The 20669-nt window shown below is 41.3% G+C and overlaps 1 long non-coding RNA gene across 1 annotated transcript; it reads right to left on the reverse strand.

The window, feature by feature from the left end:
- Positions 1-439: 439 nt before the first annotated feature.
- LOC136008305 (uncharacterized) lies at positions 440-19677 on the reverse strand. Its single transcript, XR_010610047.1, has 3 exons — positions 19575-19677; positions 5535-5584; positions 440-2148 (listed from the first exon to the last, which is right to left on the reverse strand). It is a non-coding gene; the product is annotated as an uncharacterized LOC136008305 (long non-coding RNA).
- Positions 19678-20669: the final 992 nt, after the last annotated feature.

Consider the following 20669-nt stretch of genomic DNA (forward strand, 5'->3'; position numbering starts at 1 on the left):
TACCTCACGGGAGGTCAATGAGAAGTTTTACACAGACCTGCTGCAAACGTGATCCCGAGTAAAGCTTATTTGTAGCTGTCCAAAGCAGATTTGTAACCTGCTCTTTGAGGGCTTTTCTCTTAATTTGGGAATTTTATGTGGGGAGCAGTTAGAATAGAAAGCCCAGTAAATACCCTCAGATAGGAACAAAACTAAGTGAGGAAGTAATTGATTTCAGCAAAGTTACAGAGGCAAAAATCATTGTAAGGTTTTCACAGCCTTTACACTGTAAAAGAAGTAATATTTACTTTTAATTTAATATAAAATAAAAAAAACCAAACCACCACAATTGAAAAGCTTGTGTGGTAGCAGCACAATACTGGGGGTGAAAATAAGCTCTATGTTTCTGGTAGCCATATACAATTAAAATGCTTAAAGCAAGGAAATTTTTGTTCTTCCCATCACAATCCCATTAAAAAAAAAAATACTTCTCTAAAATCTATCATTTAGCAGAATTTATGCCTGAGATGAGATGCTTTTTCCCCTTCTGAATTCCTGGCACAATATAAATCACACAAATTCAAGATAGCAAAGCCGGGAAAATCATTATTATAATCGCAAAAGCAGCAAAAAGGTCAACAAGAAGGAGAACAACAATAGGATTCTGGTAACTGTTTGGGAAGAAACTATTCTTGCTGCAGTCAAACTCACTGTTTTCATAACAACAAATTAAATACCAAGGTAATTCCCCAGAGTCTTCAGCAGCGTGGCTGTGTGGCAGTGGTAGAAGCCACTCCAGCACAATGCACAATATCATTAGGAAAACCGCCCAGCTGCTGAGCCACCACGCAGCTCAGAGGTATTTGAAGTTAAGCTGGAGTCAAGCCTACCTTTTCAAAGCACTGCATTGTTATTGTCCTTTTCCTCCTGTTCCTGACTATTTCCCTGTCTTTCTGTCTTACTTTCCCTTGTCAGACAGACATTCTTTAGACTTCATTCATAATATGAGAAGCTGTAAGAGGAAGCATTGTTCTACCAGTACAGAGATGGCTGGACTGCTGGCTTCACTAGTTGGGTATGAGGGACCCAAAGATGAATTTTCGCTTTTCAATATTTTATTTGCTCATTGGTACCTGATATGTACCCTAAAAATGTGTAATTGATTAGGTGTAACCTGTTGTCTTACACTCAAATGGCCCTGGAGACAGGTCACCAACGTGAATGCTCTGCAAACACCCATTCTAAAAAAGAGTGGCATTTATATTTGCTTTGGCTGGCTGTTCAAGTTCAGAGAATGAAAAAAGCAAGACCATGACTTTTGCCACAGTCTGGCCTCTCTGAGACTCCTTTTACTCATCTATAAAATGTGATGTTCTATATATCAAAGTTTTAATGAGAGTTGCCAAAGAACTACTGCTATCAAAACAACTTTCTTAATATTTTGCATTAGGAAGCTTAGATTTTCCTGACTAGTGTGTGAAATATTAATATATTTAATCACTTACTGGGTGAGCAGATGTGTCTACATTACTGTGTCAGGCCTTCTCTGAGCAACAGGTAGTAACATAACTGGTAAATGTACAGAGTGTAACAGAGAGAGAAATCATTACTATTAAAAAAAAAATAAAAAAATGTTAGATCAAAACCATGCTGCAGCAATACAGGTGTTGGGGTGGTTGGTCCCTGATGATCAGGAGGCTTAAAATAAGCATTCTAATGCAATTAACAGCTGCAGAGGTTTCACTGGGTAATAAATACCCATGAAGCAACTATAAGCTACTTTATCATCCAAACCTATACTCAGTGCAGTCTGAGGTTTGATTCGTAAGGTCTAAAACATATGTGTTTGCTGTGTCATTTCATGGCATTTTCAGGTAAATATCCACTCCTTTACCTTGCAGACCAGGCCAAGTATCTCCAGTCCTTTTAATTAGGCACCTGGCTGATGTAACTTCATGATTTGTTTGAGAGTCAGTGATGCAGGATGAACACAACGAACTGAAGACTCAGCGAGGTGGTAGCAGGGAAGTTGTTTCTGCTCCTTCTGCGGGCTCATTAAGTTCTTTCTTCCTCACTTTCCCAAACTGTGATCTCACACTTAGGAAAGGCTGCCTGCCTTTTGCCAGGATTGAGGCACTCTTGGGACCTTTGGACCCAAATTTAGCTCTTCTGCAAATGAAAACAAATGGAATTGAAGAGACTTTTATAAAGATTGTTGTCCTCAGGAAAAAAAAAAAAGTCACATCAACATCAAATTTTGAAATCAAGAAGACAAACAGGAGAAACCATCCTGAAAAACTGAGCTTAATCTATTTTACATTTTAAACCCAGATATCTGGTCTGCCTTTTTTGTACTTAATCTCTGTTTCTGCATCTAAACCAGAGCTTCCGAGTTAAAGACACTTTCACATTTTTCTCTGGATCTCTCTAGAGATTTCAAATGTTCTATCAAAGGCCTACATTAGTTGTTCAGGAGATTTACTGTTAATAACACTTTCTACTTCAAACTGATTTTGATTTCCTACCAATGCTTTGCCACTGGAACCATTATCATGGTCCAACCATAACATTTTACAGGCAAAATCTGAGACTACTGAGGCTACATGTTTTATTCCTTTCAGTAGGGAAAGGAGGTATTCCAGGCTTGAATATCAGTCAGATTTCAGAAACCCTGTTCGGACTGTCTGTCATACTTTGTGGTGTAGACTCTAAAATCCACTTCAACAAACAGCCTTTTTTCTGATGATCCTTCAAACTACAATTACAAATAAGCATGAGGCAAGACTTTCCTCAGTGTAATTTCCGAAAAGAGAGCTGTGAATGGCTTAGGATGAAGTCCAATGTGCATTTGCACTCTTTAGATAGGACACACTGGATTTTACTTCACTTGGCATGAAATTCTAGGGTGAAACAGGTTGGAGCTCTTAGTTTCATTTTGGTTGCCTAGTATGCAATATAATGAAAACAGTGTTGCATGTTCATGCAGTGACTTCTCCCCTTACTTTTACTAAATTCCTATCAGGGATAAATCTTTCTTTGGATGATGGGGAAATAACCAATGAATCAGAGATGCAAACAGTTGGTATCCTATGATAACAACAGTGATGTGGATGAAAATACTCCCCAGACCATCAACTTTATATAGAAGTTAAATGTTGACCTTGTGGTGCAATCTATCTCAACTTTTCCGAAGTCCAAACATTCCTAACACATACCTTTGCAGAGGTCTGCTTTCCAGTAGCCAGATCAACATAGTTACTGGAGACCAGTTTTATTTAAAAGGAAAAACAAGTTTGTTCTCTCCGGGAAAACACCCTCCTCCACTTCCAGGGATTTACAACACATTAAGGAGAATTTATCGACCAGAACTCTGTTAAAAACATTTGTTTGAAGGTACCAAGCAGTAGGATGAACAAGAGGACAAGGAGAAGCTTCTATTTCAGGCGGACTGCACAGAGCTAGTACAGGAAAGTAAACCCAGCCTGTACTGGGCTTCCTTATTAATAAAGTTCTCTGCAACTCACCTCGCTGTAAATGTCAAATCAAATCTCTAGAGAAGACCTAGTGTGAAAATGCAGGGCTGAAAATCTAACCCTGTTGAATGCCAGTGCAAGATCCTAACTGGCTTTAATTCACTATTATTTCATCCTTTGTCTTTGCTTGTTACATATGCCATTGTTAATTAGCTTAATCTTTAAAACGTCTTTTGATTGTATGGAAGACACTTTGCACCCAATACTTGTTTTGCTTTCTGGAGGTGAAGCACTAAACTTAGAATCATCATTTAATCATATGTTTCCTGTGCATTCCACCTGAGCATTGTTGAGGCAAGCTTTCCTTCTAATTACAAAGGTGAGCTGAAGAGCCAGTGATTAAAATAAGATCAGCTTTTCCTTAAATACCATTGTACTTCAGAAGAGTGATCAAAGCTCATAGTTGCTTCCAGTTGCTTGTTAATTTACAACAGATGAACTTCTTAAATGAAGAACAGTGAACTCTCTTTTTCTTGCTTGAATGTAAAAGAAAAAAACCAACACCCCCCCCCCCCAAACAACCAAACACCACAAAACAAAAACCTCAAACAAAACCAAAACTAAAGCACCAAACCCCACACCAACAGTTCTGTCTACTGAGCAATCTTTTGATTAAAAAACCTCTGCCTTCTTCTCAGGCTAACAGGGAACTCATCCCAAATAAGGCTAAAGGATTTGCCAAAAAGCCACAGGGAAGGCTGTGTTCTATAATTCTGTTGTCAGAATAATACCCAATGACTATTATTTTAATGAGGAAAAGGAGATTTTTGTGGCATGATCAGTTAACATATGTAAAGCACTTTCAGATTCATGGTGAAATAATATGCATTGTATACATGTATATGTGCACATGCATAGGTTTGTGTGAAGTGTTTGGCATAGTTCTTTTAATTTTTTCTCAATTCCTTGTTATTGCAAAGCATGGCCATAGCATTTAAAACCAAAACTAAACCCAAAATAATTAATCAGATACACCAGAAGAATTCTAGTAATCCCAGTAAGAGTTACTGCTTTGTTTAGGAGAAGACTGAATGAAGCCCAAAGTCCAATTGCTACTCAGGGCACCTGGACAAGCTGCTACCTGAGAAGGAGAAAAGAATACAGCCTATCTGGCCATGAGCTCTGCGTTGTGCAGGTGTTAGAACAGGACCAAAATATCTTCCCTCTAAGCAGGTCTAATACACTTGTGGTAGCAGACGGAAATGGCCACTCATAAGATATCTTGCTTTGTATCTGGGGACAGCAGACCTACAGAGTGCAGCTTTGCTGTGTGCCAACGTAGAATCATAGAATTGTTTAGGTTGGAAAAGACCTTTAAGGTGATTTAGTCCAACTGTCAACCTAGCACTGCCAAGTCCACAAAACCATGTCCCTCAGTGCCACATCTATGAAGATATTTTCGTGATAACTGCAAGAGAGGGCAGCAAAGTCTGCTTCCAGAGCAAAATGCTGACAGAAAAGCAGCTCACTGAAATATCTATAAACTGTGAGGTATTCAGTGCTTCTGATTCACCCTAAAAACATTCAGGGCATATCTACTTTTTAGGCCACAGAAGCATAGCGTCACAGGCTGTTTTTCTTTGGTAATAAGTGATCCTATTGATGACTATTTGGAGTCATCCTGGGATGGCATTTAAAATCAGAGTGCACAGCTAATCGTGTTCAGATCTAACACAGTCTGTTTTAGCCATACAAAACAAACAGTAGGATGGGCTTAAACCATTTCTTGTGGCCAGAAGACTCTGAACTCACTTTGACTCAATACAGGTGTTGAAATCACTACAGGATTATCCCTGGAGGTGGGTAATCCTTTAAAGGTTCAGAGCTTTGCCTTAGATAAAAATCTAAACATTTGGATGTTTATCTGAAACCTTATCTCACTCATCTAAACTCCTGGAGGCTGAACACCCATCAATTGCACATCTACAAGTAAAACAGTAATAGGGCCTCTTGTTTCTACAGACTTAAAGCCTGATCCTGACATCTCTGAATAAACAAAACCTCACATTGATATCGACTCACCTTTGAGTTGGAGTAGTTCCCTTTCAGCTAAAGAAGATCACAAATAATATCTGATGAAGAAAAAAAAAAAAGGTTTTAGTTACAAAATACAGTTTTTTTTTTCCATAAAAGTCATCCATAGCAATTTTTTATTTTTTACTGAAAACCTGTACATTTGAGAATTGCAAAGGAGCTTTGGTTGAAAAGCAAAATATATCACCCCTTTCTTTTCTTACCCAGGAAAAAAGGGAACTTGATAATGAAGTGCTATAATTTTAAATGCATACTGGTATTTTAACTCAGGTGCCTCAGGTTTCTTTCGTTAGTTGTCTTTTACCACCTATGGTACCATACAACTGCTAGTGGTGCACTGTACTGTGGTACCTCACAGGAGACATAAGAAAGAATGGGAGTGTGCAACATGCACACTTCAGCTCACAGCACTGAATTATGTCAGTGCACAGATATTTTGTTTTTCTACTATGGTCCCCTACATTTTTCAGTTTTTCATCAAATGCTTTGCTGCTTTCTGGCATTTTAATGAATGTAAAACCAATTTTACTAGCTGGTGAAAAACTAACTTGTGGCTATTAACATATGTGTGAGTATAACAGTGGGAGGGGGGATGGGGATGGAAACCGTTTGAGGAATCACACCTATCCTTTATTGGCATTCCCATAGTGAATGTTCAGGTTACTTGTTCTGCTGTGGGTTGTGTCAGGGGTGTATGTTTGAAGGAACCAGGCGCATCCTGGATACTGAGCATGCCCAGACCCAGTTCACAGCATTATGACCTTTGCTTTCTCACCAAGGCTTACTGAAATCAGAAGTATTGCTAGCTCTCAGTACAGGGAAAGAAAAACTGCCCCAAAGGAAGAAGCAAAAAAGGAGAAGAATCCTTTGGCATTTATTTTTTCCTGCTGACTGTATATGCTAGCACTCCCTTATTGTAAGGGGTATTTCAAAGATAAACACTATAAAAAACCCCACAGAATTGCTCAATTTAATACAGTAACAGGAGCTACAGATGCACAGGGAACAGAAAATACTGGACTCCACTCCTGCTTGGCAAACACATTAGCATTTTATCAAGGTCTGGGCCACATGTCTATACTGCTATTTGCAAGCCTTTCGCATGTTCCTATCACATTAGTATCATGAAGAATTATCATTGATGTGCAGCATTTTAGAAACTGGGAAGAGAATTTGATCACTTTCCCCTTCCTTTTCCCACTGACATGCCGGGTACAGTCCCAAGTTCACAGGGCAGTTCTATTCATTCATGCACCTTTGAGATCTTGTGCATAGCTGCTGCACTGCTCTTGTAACAACAGTCTCACCTGTTTGTACTTATTTATTTTGTCACAAAACAGGTAGGGCCACAAGATTAATGACAATTAGTTTAAAAGATATTAGCAGGACTCTTCTTTGATAAAGCAACTAAAATTTGCTATCCGAAGGCAAAGCGTTATTCAGAATTTTGCAGAGTAATTATTTTCCCCTCCCTGTGGTACAGTTGCTCTCCTTACCAGTCGAAAGTGCTTGTCTGAAAAGGGAAGGAATGACTTACTCCACATTGTTATTCTCTGTGGCTCAGGCGAATTATACTTCCACTTATGTAGCAGAAAGTAATCATCATTCTCATGGCATTTTTCAAGCATCGTTGAGCTTTTGGTAACTTACTCTGTCAAGCTTCCCTGTTTAAGCAATACGGTTGTTTTCTCTGGTTAACTACCTCTTATATCTACAGCAGTTGTTTTCTGTCAATGTTTCATGCTTCAAATAAAAACGTTAATTTAGCTTATGCAGAAAGACAGTCCTTTTTTTCCAGGTAGCTGTACTGTCACTGAGCTGGTTTCAAGCAGGTCAGGGAAATATTACATTTTATAAAAGACATTTGTTACTGGCTTATGTTGCTTCTGAGCATTGCTCTGAAAATCCTGCCCATTACAGCAGCTACCCAGCAAAAGGGGCCTTACTTTCAGAGTGCAGAGGAGGGTTCTATTGCAGGGGTGGAGAGGGGAAAAGGAGGAAGTGAAACAAAACACATCTCAGTGACTCATGAATCAAATCCAACGAGAGGTTGCCCACCCACTCCCCTGCTAGCCGAGGTTTCTCCCAGCAATGCTTGTGAGCCGCGCAGCGAGCAGGAGCATGCTCCACCCCCAGAGGCATGCATTCTTCAACTGCAAACACATGTATGCTCCCTCTCACATTCATTCTCTCGCCCACAGTGCTCTGGGGGAAATTCTTGCAGGATGCTTCCTGTTATTCACTTTTAATCCTTTCTCATCTTTAAATTCTATTAAACTGGGCATTACAAAAGTTTCCAATGATTTATTAATCAAGAATTGTTTTCATGGAGCTCCTCGTTACTTGCAGCAAGCATCCTCCAGCCTTGTCAACACCTGGAGATTTTGGCTGAGGTTTCTCAGCACTGTGGTAAGTGCAATGGGTCCTGCCCAGTTTGTGCATCACCACAGAAGTGCTGACCCAGTTCCAGCCAGGTTTTAGCCACCCAGACCTATAAAAGACAATTTAATTGCACTCATCTTAGTGAAGGTGTCATTTGAAGCTTACAGTTAGCCACCAGACAGCACATAACAAGTAGCTGGTTATGCGGAGAAACTGGTAATTCTAGAAGAACAATTCATGAGTAAAGAGGTACGGCTCTGAAATTGTGTGCTGAGGCCCATGGTGACGATTTGGGCTTATTTGTTATTTTTCTTATTCTCTTGCAGTGGATGTCTAGAGACTTGACAATGTGAAAATTTCTGCAAACACATATGCTTTCAGAAGCCATTCAGGATACACCTTGTTGTGCTCCAACTTGCTACAGCTATTTATGCTTATACCTCACGAGCAATAAGTATGAATACTGGATATGCCAAACATTTGCATAAACAATACTGCCAGCTCAGGTACTTTCTACAGATTATTTAAAGCTGACACATTTCCAGTTAACTTTAAAAAGTAACAGCAATTAAATGGCTGAGCTGTAGGTATTCCCCTGATAAGATATGGTGAGCATTGCTAGGCCTTTTGTCATTGCAACAGCCAGCTTTGTTAGTTATACCCCACCTGATAGAAATTCAAATGACCCAGGTATCAACCACAGCATTTTCTGCCATTGTTTCACACATGGTCAAAGACTTACTGTGCTGGTAGCATCAGTAATAAAGCTGCTCATTGTTTTATGGTTACATTTAAATGGAGCTTGTTTCTACAGTTTATGAGAGAGAGGAAAACATTTTAACCCATGGTGGTAAATGAAGGATAAGTAAAAGATGCATTCCCCAGTAGGAAACACATCAGATACTGCACATGCAACTGGGAGGACCACCGACAAGTGGACAGGACAGAGTGCCACTAGCAGGTTGCTGCCAGCCCATATATACATATATATGTACACAGCCCATTCTAAATACAGACAAGATTTCTATCTCTGTGTTTTAAGCAACACTGTAATTCACATGGATAAGAATCCCAGCATAATGGATACTATCTGAAGTATTCCACCATCCCTCAACAAACCCAGTAGTTCTTTTTTTTCTGCTTTGTCAAGACAGGCAAACTCATTCAAAGTACTTAAGTCAGCAAACATATCTGCAATGCAGCCCAGCCTAAAGGCAACAACAGGAGAATGGTTTAATAAAGCTACCCCATCAAGCTTAATTTCAGCCCTTAAAACACCCTGCATGATTGGACTTTTTGGTGAGACATGTACATTATAGAAGTACATTATTTCCCAAATAGTAAATTGTCTGGGGCAGGAATCCCAAGTTCCTGCAGGTCTTTATTTGCAGGGGCCTTGTTCAAGGCTCCCTCCACTATTACAACCCCAGAAATTAGTAAGTGCTCACCTCTTGGGCCCACACTTGACAGAAGGCGCAATGGTCAGAATGCACTTCAGCAATTAAAAATGCTTTGGGTTTTTTTTACTGCTAAAGATGTAATCTTGGGTTTCTTTTGCAGGCATGGTACCATATATGTACATCAAATGGTACCAGTCACCGAAGAAGCCCCAGCTCAGAAAGCGTATGCTTTAGCTGTGCCAGCTTTAGCTGACAATAATGTGCTGTCAGAAAACTGTATTAGCTCTCAAGCTAGGTGAAAAGATTAAATGGAATCCACTGATAGTATTCCAGGCTCTGTGAACATGAATGTGGAACAAAATATTACACACTAACTTAAAAAGCTAGATGAAAAATTTAAGGGAAATGACAAGATAAGACACAGGATCCAAAAGGGAAACAGCCAAGTATTGTATAGCTCCTGACAGGGAGAGCTGTGGAGCACAGTTCTTGATGTGCTGTAGAAATGTGGCTCTGGCATCCTAAACCCTCATTTTTCTCATCAAAATCTATACATATAAGCTGGAATACATGAACAGAGCAGAGCGCCTTTGTTCTAAGTCTGCAGGTAGTCTGAAACCACCTGAGAGATGCAAGTCTCATAACAGGGAGGACCCACTCCTACCCCCCCCCAAAAGACATGTGTCAAGTCTATTAATTACTTTGCTGCTTATAGCATTGGTAGAACCATGCAGCTGCTGGGTTTGTCCTAAAGCCACAGGCAGTAGCAGTGCCCTCAGCTACTCCCTGCGCTGCTGCTGCAAATACCTTCATCTCACAGCTCAGACACTTTACAAGGCAACCTGTGCAGTGCCAGTTGCAGAGTTTGAGATGTTGCTGAGTTTTGTGAGCGAAGATGACCACCAGCTGACCTGGCAAGGCACCAAGCAGACAGGCTGCCTGGATTACAACTTCTCACACAGCCAATCAGCTGAAAACTCCTCTCATCTGATGGTGTGACATTAGAAAAACAGCAGACCAAAAGTTGGAGCAAGCCTCGGGTGAGGCACAGCCAGCTGCTCAGAGCCACTGCTGCTTTCCCTCTGTAAGTGGTCAGTCACCTTACACAGATGATGCTGCAACAACCTGTGACCATGAACTGGTCAGCTTGAAGGCACTTTACCAGGTCCCAAGAGAGGTACCCTGCAGCTCTCATCCCCGTGGAGCTCCATTCGGGCACCTGCACAAGTGCCAGTGGCCTCAGGGTTCAGCTCACTGTGAATTAGAAGGGCAAATGATTTGCATTTCTCTTGGATCACTTGCCACCAGCTATAAAAAACAAACTACCATTCAGCTCTTATCTGCCAAGCTCTGTATATGTGAATTTTGCTTCCTGTTATTGCAGCAACAGTACGGATGGAGAAATGCTCTCTATTTCCTTTTTCAGAAAAGTTTTCTTTTCTAAACAATTGGTATTAAGCAGAACAAAACAACCAAGAAACAGCATGCTCATTCCACAGATTTCCAGTAATGTTAGAGCTCTGTACATTGTTTCAGCTCCTGCTGAGATGAAGCTTGATTACGTTAAAGTTAGACAGCCATTTAATTCTTTTTAACTCAGAAACTTTCACTACAAGCTTCCTGGAGAACCCTTGAGAAACTGACTCTGCTGGCAATAACAAGGGTGGGCAATGAGCGTCTGCAGAGTTTTCATCTGGCTTCTAGGAAAATAGGTGTATATGATCATAATGTGCCTGTTCATTTTCATATGGGTGTGTGCCTGTATTTGCCAGCAGAGACAAAGGTGTGTCCTTTAGTAGCTCTTGAACCCACTGATCAATCTCAGCCAACTTCATGGAAGGCGATAGATTACAAGCATAACTAAGGTCCTGCATACAAGACAGTCAAGTAAAAGATACAGCTTGGGAAAGGACCACTCAAGGGAAAGGCTGCAGCGTGAATTCACCAGAAAATGCACATGACACAGAAAGAAAAGCTTCATTTGGAGCCTACTGCAAGTGGCCACAAACCCAGGAGCTGACAGGCAGATCCCGACAATGCTTTCCAGTGTGCCCATGCTTTGCTGGGTGATGGTGGGATTGGGATGGAGCTGAATAAACAGTAATGTAATCAGCATCACATGCTTGCTCATTTATCCTGATGGTCAGTACCTGGACTACCTGGGAAACCACAGAACAGTACAGGCCATTTAATATTTAATATATGTCCATATGACATACTGGTCAAGTAACATAGGTCTGTCTGAGGTAATCATTCTAATTCAAGGATCCTCAAAACTAATACTCATAAAGAAGGTCCCAAACTTGTCTTAGATTAATCCCTCTGTGCAGTGCACAAGGTGCCCATCAGTTTCTAGGTGAATAGAATGTGCTTGTTTATATACAAAAGCCCTAAGTAACTTGATGGCTTTTCCTTAGCTCATGAGTTTAACTGGGACAGACAAGATAAACAGAGCCAGTAAAGAAAACACCAGTGCCTTGCGCAGCAGACACTCTTTGGGCAGGTCCAGTTTGACGTGCCTTCCAAGTCCCTGGGAGAGAGGGGTACCAGCCTCTGTGCCTTTCCGATGGTGTACTAATTGTAGCTCAGCTTCCTGCTGGACACACCGTTACAAGAGCAGAAGGCTGGCTGGAAGACTGAGAAGTGGAGATTAGATATAAATACGACCATTGATATCATGCACAAAATGCCTGATCCAGCCCTTTTTCCATAATGGAAACTGGATCAGATTTCACAAGCCACTTTCTGCAACTACAGGTCAATGAGGGACACCGGCTCTAAAGCAAGGCTGCTCAGCAACAGCCCAGTCTTTAAGGCAGGATGATGAGTTATTGGAGAGCTAAGAGATATTGTGATGAAGTGGCATAATCATTATCTATTCTACAATAAACCAGCTTGCACTTCTCATGGAAGGCTCATCAGAGCTGCAACACTTTAGTTTAAGTCTTATCATAACATGAATGAGCAGCTGGTTTACGTTTTGTGTTGTCCATGTGAAAGAATTCTTCTCCTCTGTTTCTTAAAAATTAGTATCTTGCATCATGTCTTACTTTGATGGCTTGTTTTACATTTCAAGAATGCAAAACAATTGCACAAGAAATCACTGGAGGAATGTACATGAGGGTTATTCGTCATAGTTATAAATAAATGAACTTTAGCAGTAGTTGATAAACAGAACATTATGGACAATTCAAGCAGGCTCTCGAAAAGATCAGACCATGACTTTAGCCCTTTATTAACAAGCTTTACTTTATTGCCCCATAACCCAGTGGAAACACCTTAAGAGAGGTGGCCAACTACCTCTACAAGCTAGTAGCTGGTTGCCAGAGACAGGCCATGAAGTCCTTTTTTTCTTCTACAGTGTGCCTGTGTCACTGGGTTCTGCCAGGGGTATAGAAACTCAACACCTGTGAAAACTTGACCATCTCTGAAAATTGTGAAGAATGTTCATCCTATAGATGAACAGGTTTTGGGAACTACTAAGATTAAATGAGAACCAAATTTGATCTTATGCTCACTAGAGTCAAGCATGAAAGCTGTTCATTACAGAAGAGATTTCCAAATGCAAATCATAATATCCTCCAGTTCTCAGCTGCATTAAGACCCACCATAAGGTAAAGACTTTTGCCATCGGTACTACTGAAATGAAATGCCCTGTTGAACAGAAATAGGATTACCCTTTTGTCCAAATGCTTCCTGAACCAAGGACTGAGCAAAAAATATATATCCAACCTTTAATTTGCTTCTGCAGTTATTAGATAGGCTCCAATTTTTAAGGACTCTCAAAGTGTCACTGCAGTTCACATCTTCATAGAAACTAGCTACTTCTCTGGGAGTTTTAATGTCTGTGAAAATGCAAGCAGACTTAGGTTCTCTGATAACCATAGTCCCATTTACTGCTGCATTCACTTACACAAGTTTAGTCGAAGCTTACTTAAGCCTGCACTTTTAAGGCTCTAGATTTGGTCCAGCTCAATGAGGAAAAAGAGCAGAAGGACAAGCTGAATTTTATCAGAAAAGCTTATTCCTTAAAAATGCATCTCTGAGAACATGTGCATCTTTCTGAATTCAGGGCCAAGGCTCAAGAACACGGCAGATTAATCTGATTTCAAAACTGAATTTGAACATATACACATGTATTTTTGAAATATGATGATGGGAGGAGCAGTACTTGTAACACATGTGCCAATCTTCCAGTAACATATGTCTGAAGTGTAATTACCAGCAGTTAGAAAGTATTAACCTTTATGATAATAGAAAGCAGTTAATTCATACAAGTCTCTATCCATCAAGATAAAGAGCAACAGAAAGTAAAGGGAAAAAAAAAAAAAAGAGGCACTTAAATTTGCTTGCCTGTGTGTGCATGGATATGCAGTTAGAGCCAGACCTAGCACTGCTCTTCAGATACTGATATCCGAATTGCTGTTATCTGCCAAAAATACTTGTGTGCAGTACACAGTTCTTATTGTCTATTGTTGTTATCTATCTAGACATCTATCTTGGGAATAGCTGAAGTGTCCTTCACTTTTCTATCTGAGGGTGTGGTGAGATGGTAAGGCTGGGCCAATACCAAGGCTCCCAGACGCCTCAGAAGAGGGGATCCACCCCAGCCACCTCCTTTGCTCCCTCCTGCTGGCACTGGTGCGTGGCTGCTGGGCTGATAAACCAATTCAAGCCAGTAATCCAGCAGGAAACTGACCCCAGGAGATGAGGGAACAACCCATAGCCAGTCTAGTAAGCTGAATAAGTCTGTGCAAAAGGACACGTGCTGGAGCAGGGAGGGAGGGAAACAGCATTGCTGGGAGGGGGATGTTTGGGGAGACAGCCACCGCACAGCAGCAAGGCACGATGTTGGCTGTGCTCTGCTGTCTGACCTCACCCTCAGTTTCTAGGAACAGTGACTTAAAATATATCAGGAATGACAACTTCTTCCTCCAGCCTTCAGTAATATAGTATGTATGGGTGTCAGTGTACTGAAATACAAGGGGTGTACTGTGCTTGGGGAAAGCATCAGGTTTGGATCAGGAGATTAGGCACGAGGAAAGACAAATGGGGCAATGAAATTTGCCAGAAGACAGGACTATTACAGCTATACAACCAACCAAATGTAGACTCGGCATCAGCTGCTTTTTTCATTCTTTCTTATCCATGTCCTAGCCCCAACCAGCACCTTGAAGCAAATATAGCTGATGGGCTATTTAATGGAATCAATGACAGAAAGGTGAAAACTCTATGAAAACGTGCCAGAAGTGCTTAGGGTCTTGTAGACAGAAGTCAGTGCCAGAAAGAAAGGATACTTGTGTTTAAAGATTAATTATCCAAACATGAGGGGCATTCAGAGACAAATACACTCCTGAACTTGAGCCACAATCACTTCTAAAGCCCAACCAGCAGTGCTACTACACACTCCATGACCCCTCTCTGCTGAGGAGGCCCACAAATCAAAGCCTTTGTGCCCACTCCTGGGGAAGACTCGACACACACACTGACCTTGGAGGGAGTGTGCTGCTTCGTGCAGGAGAGATTAGACCAGGCCAAGGTACAGTAGGCACACACAGGTCCTCAGTGAGCTGACCCAGCTCCAGATCTGCTGAGCCCCAGCACCAGGGAGCACAGTACGGGTAGGGGGGAGCCCCACCAGCTCGCCAGACAGCCTTGCACACCCCCGGATGGCTGCCAGCTCTCTGGCAAAAACTGCTGAGGATCACTCCTGCATTTGTCCAAACAGGCAAATACGACAGCTATCTGCCCAAAGGGGTTTCTGGTTCCATGACAACATACCAAACATGAACTGCTCCCACCTTTCTCAGGGGAGATTTGCAAGGCATGAGACAGCTCAGTGGGAGGAGAGCACCTTGGTGCTTCTGAAACAACACAAGCAGGTGCCCATCATGCTACTGCAGAACACCTCGCCATTGTCAAAACAGCAGAACCTAGTCAGCTGGTGTTGATACTTCATTACAGAGCATTTTTTCTTTTATGATTATTAAATCTTTAATCCTTTACTAGCACATTTCCCCCCCACCACAAACAGCCCTTGGTTCCCCGAAATAGGGTGAGGCTCCTTCACATGTCAGTCGCAGCCCAGAAGAGCCACAGAGAGGAGAGTAAGCACTGCGGCATCCTCTTTGCTTTGTTGCTCTCATTTCTATGTGATAGACATTGACTTTTTGTTACCAGGAGGCTCCAAAAGATTCTGTGGACAGAAAGGGAAGAGCCCAAGAGACAGAGGGAGTTCTCAGGGTGGGGTATGGGTTATGGGGCTGTGAATGTTTCCACCCTCCAGCCATCATTGGAGACAGGTCATAGTAGGTAACCAGAGCCTTCCCCAGGGAAGTGTTGTTCAGTAGCTCAGTTCAACTCCAATGTCTTCCTCACACTACCCTTCAGCCAGGCTGCACCCAGGATTGCTGGGCTGCTCTGTGTGGAAAGCTGGTAAGCCCAAGATCAGTTTGTCCCCACTTGGGCAACTATTAGCTACTTTGCTGGGATGCTTTGCACAGAGAAGGGGCTGAGTGCTGTCAGCATGAACATCCCCCCAGCAAAGCAGTCAACACAGATGTACCTAACAACTACAAACATATGTAGATTCAGTTTGGCACCCTGTGCATTTCCATGCTTTCATCCATGCCTTCATCCATTAAAACCCCCTGGAAAATGCTTACTCATCCTCAGGGCTCTTATTGGAGCCGTGGGACAACATGATGTAATGAGAGCTGCTCAGATCAGGATAATAAAAATTACAAGAGGAAAGCAGACAGATTGTCCAAAATGGCATTACCTGACAAGAGCAGAACAACCATTTCTAGTGAAAACTAAAAGTCAAAACCTCTGGGTGCACACAAGGTGGCTGATTTGTATCATTCTGGGAACACGAGAGAGCTTCAGAATAGGACTAAATTATGCTGGTGGCCTACTGCTATGGATTTCAAAAACACCACTAAAAACCCATACATAACATTCTTACTCACATACTCCTTTAAACGGCTGGTCAGGCCCTCTGCAGCTGTCTGTTGCTGAAGGTGCCAGAAACCAACCAGCTCATCAGTGCAGGTTTCTAGCCTCCTACCTTTGTGTATATTCAGTAAACACAGCTATTTGGATCTGGCAGAGCCCTTGTGGTTTCTCCACACATACTTTGCTGCATAAAGAGCAAGACTTAAAATATTTAGCTAATTGTGATGTTTTACCCTGTTTGCATGTGCAGGACTTGAAATGCTTCGCTGAGCAGACAGGGATCCTCTTTCCCATTCATGCAAAGAACGAAGTGTGATGAAGACCTCAGGCATCTTGTATGAACTCTGCTCCAGGAAGAGCAACCGGCATGGCCCACCAGCAAGACAATCTAGCAAATACTGGGCTAGCAGAACTTACCCATCATTAGCCTAGTTGAGACACTTTGGTTTGTTTCTGGTTGGAAAGTTCAACAGATGATTTATTCAGCCCTGTCTGTTAGCTAATGCATGACTGTATAAAGACCAATACAATCTTCTTCTGCTCTGTCACACTTTGCATGGCGTTGTTCTCTGGTTGTGCAACAGTCATCTCAACTATCAGACTTACAAAGCAAATGCTTGCAGAATTCAAACGTAAAAGGTATACCCTGTAAGCTTCCCAGCCAGGAAAAAATTGTAAAAGCAAGCTTGAAAGGAATACAAGTTGACTAGAACAGGCTGTTTAAACTCCAAATTCAAATGAGTACTCATAGAAAATATTTCGTAGTGTACGCCCAGATTTTATGACACAACAACAATAATAATAGTAATACCACCTAACTTTGATCAGTAAATCTCAAAAGCACTTTACAAAGAGATTAAGCATCCTTAAAGCAGCTACTTTGCAACAGGCACTTTTTCAGCTACTGACAATACGTTAATTACTGAAACAGATTATGCGATATTAACTAATCACCTGCCAAGCCTTTTACATCAAGTTCCTACCTGGAGCAAAGTATTATGCTTAATTCTGGAACAACTGACACCTATGGTTTATCAGGGCAACTGTAAGCATAAACAGTAAACGTAATAACATGAAGATTAGTTTGCATAGCCTATTTTCTTTTTTGCCAGTTATATACAGTGTCTTTTCAGCCATACAGATGCTATTCTGCTGAAATCAGTTGGTCTCGGGAATGCAAACAACTTCACGAAAACAAAGCCTTAGCTTTCCAGAAACAATGCAAATTATATCAGAATGGACCAGTCCAGGAATCACAAATATGAATCAACAAAATGTGAACACCTCAGACCTGGCAGGGCAAGTAGGACTTCAGTGAATCTACTTGACAAAGAGAGGGGGGAGACTTGGGCTTAGTCATGAGATGAGAACTTATTTTTCTTCTTCCAAACTGCTGTTATATTTTGTTATGGTGCAATATCAGGCTCTACTAGGTGGTAGATAATGCATTAGATATGCACAGTGCATGGTAGATGCGTATTAAGATATTGCATGAAGCAATAACGTTTCCTAAAGTTTCTCTTTCTTCTACCTAGCACACAATGCAAAAAGCACAAAAACTACCCACAAGTTAGCAGTGGGTAGATTTGAAGGGCTCATACTGCACTTCCAGATATTTTGACCATGTTACGTATAGCCAGTCTCACTGGCTATAATGAGCCTATGAAGGTACCTGATGCTTGTGGACTTATTTTTCATGAAAACTTGGAGTCAGGTGTTATTTTCAAAGTGCTAATTGCACTTCAAAACAAAGAATTTAATGTCTTGCCCTCAAAGTGAGGCACAAAACCTTGGAAACGCAACCAAGGTGTATTTTAGAAGCTGAAAGACTTAAGAGACAAGTAACACCTCAAACTGCATTAAAGAGACAAAAACACTATTTGTAGTGCCCAGTGTTTTCAGTACATTATACCTACTTTATCATGATTTAGTACAAGAAAAGATATTTCAGATTTTCTGAGAACTAAGGGAATCCTCTACTGAGGCTCCAAGAAACAGAGGCAGCCTTGTAGAAGGATGGCTTACTCTGAGATTAACTCAGTCTGTGTGCACCGGGTAACACCAACAGGTATTGAACCTGGAAAAGGAAAAACTGATATTCACCATAACTAAAGAAAAATACCCTGGAAAATGGAGCCCCTAGGTAGCTTGTCTGACACAAGCTACACTTGCAGTCAAAACAGTATGTGAAGTCAAGTTGATTTATCAATTTACTCTTCATTTTGAAATTGCTTTAGGTACCCAAAAAAGAGAACATAGGTTTACCTTTGTGAGTATTAAAGGAAAGAGAGCTTGCAATATAGTATAATGCTCTCCCTATCTCTCTCTCTCTAGCCATTCCCCTGTATCATTCCAAAAAACAGAACAAAAGGTCTGACTACCCCCTTCATGTAGCTCATGTTTCGCCAGAGCTTGCAAAACAGCAGTGGTACCATTTTCACATGAGCCCATCGCAATGGAATCAGGTTATACATCATTTTCTCTCATACCTCAGTCCTAGGTGGGGCCTTCGTGTAGATGCCAGGACAAGTCAAACAATGATTTTCAGCTAACCTCAGTCTGCAATTAAAATGAACGCTGAAATAAAGCCTATCTGAACAAGAAGTTATAAAAGTTAAGACAGATGGCTGTTACCAGCAAACTAGATTTTAACAAGCAAATCAAAATCTCACCATGATAAGGCAGGAAGATAGTGAGATTCAAGAAGACAACTTTGAGATTAACTACATGATGGAATATTAGAGGAATTTTTTTCTTAAGTTATAGTTGACTGAAACAGCTTTGCCTTGCAACATTCATTAGTCAAACACACAGAAATAAGAAAAGAAAAAAGATCCCAATGTTAATCTACATCTGACTGAAACAGAGGACACGGATAAAGAAAAGAGAAAAAAAGTACACATTTAAGCTACATGGTCCCTGTATCTTAGAGGTCTCTTGCAGCCCCCAAAAGCACACAAACTCGCAGCTTTATTAAGGAAAAACTTAAATTTTCATCTTAGCAGGTGCCAAGTAACTGTATCAGTTCTCTGTATAACAGAGCTCACTGGGGCTATCAGCTCTAACATGGCAATGCAGGCCTGCAGACATGCAGGTGAAACCACAGCAGGAGACAAGCCACATACTAGGCTTCCAGCAGTCACTTCCATTAATAAAGCACCAGAATAATTCCTATGTCTGCAGCTCTAATTCTTGGATTCACCCCCTCAAGCCTCAGATTTCCGGTCAAACAGAAACGCACAACCAACACCTCTAATCCTTTGGAAACCATAGCAAGGCTTTCACATACCTGAGAGTTGCATTCTACACCCTATCAGAGAGCTGAGGAACAAGAGATACTTCTAACATGCTCCACCAAGGGCTGCACAGCCCCAATTTTCCAGTCAGAACCACCCTCCACAAACTCTACTGGATCTTACCAGCAGCCACACTTATCTGAAGACTTAATGTGGTATGACACAATGTGAATCACCTGATCTGGGTGCTGCTCAGGACCCACACATGGGCTATATTTGCTGCTCCATAGTTATCCTTTTATACCCAGAGTTAAACATGAATCTAAGTTATTAATAGCCTACTTAATTGATCATTACCTTGTTCTCTTCTAGAATAGTTTGATCAGATTGCTGGATTCTGCCGTGCATTTCTTCTTTGAATTTTACTGCAGTTATTTGCTTCTCAGGCTGCAGCTCACTTGAAGGTACTTGTGTGATGTTTAGCCATCAAAACATTTTGATCAGAAACCTGTGACCAGTAGCATGTTTTGTGTTTCCCAGGACATCAGCCTAAGTCCTGCCCTCATAGTACCATATGATCATGATATCATTTAGCATTTAGATACTTTCTACCCCACCCCCCAGCAGATTTCCATGCCCTTTCCAGAATGAGACAATTTAATTATATGCAATTTTAGAACAGGACTCCTGTCTGATGCAGAGAAGTATAATGACTTGCCTTTGTGTCAAGCTGATAGCAGAGAAAAAAGGACTCTAATTTCCTATCTCAAATACAGCATCCCAGCTAAAAGTAATACCAATTTCTTCTACCTTAAGATTTTGTACATAATTAAAACACCTGCTTTACTGGTTCCGTTTTTTCCAGCAAAATCATGATGGACCATTGGTAGCTTCTGTGTGGTACTCACTTGGGATCCACTGATTGGACAAAGCCTTGGGTGAGATCGTTTGGTGTGAGGTGTCCCTGCCCATGGCAGGGGGGTTGGAACTAGATGATCTTGAGGTCCTTTCCAACCCTAACTATTCTATGATTGTATGATTTGGTGACCACTTCTGCCTGCGGACTCAGCCTCAGAAAGATTACACTCTCAGTCCAGACACATGTAAACAACTGGCTTTAGAGGAAATAGTTGCTTTGCCAGATTAAT

The sequence above is a fragment of the Lathamus discolor genome, chromosome 2 (assembly GCF_037157495.1).
Source record: "Lathamus discolor isolate bLatDis1 chromosome 2, bLatDis1.hap1, whole genome shotgun sequence".
Classification (NCBI taxonomy): Eukaryota; Metazoa; Chordata; class Aves; order Psittaciformes; family Psittacidae; genus Lathamus; species Lathamus discolor.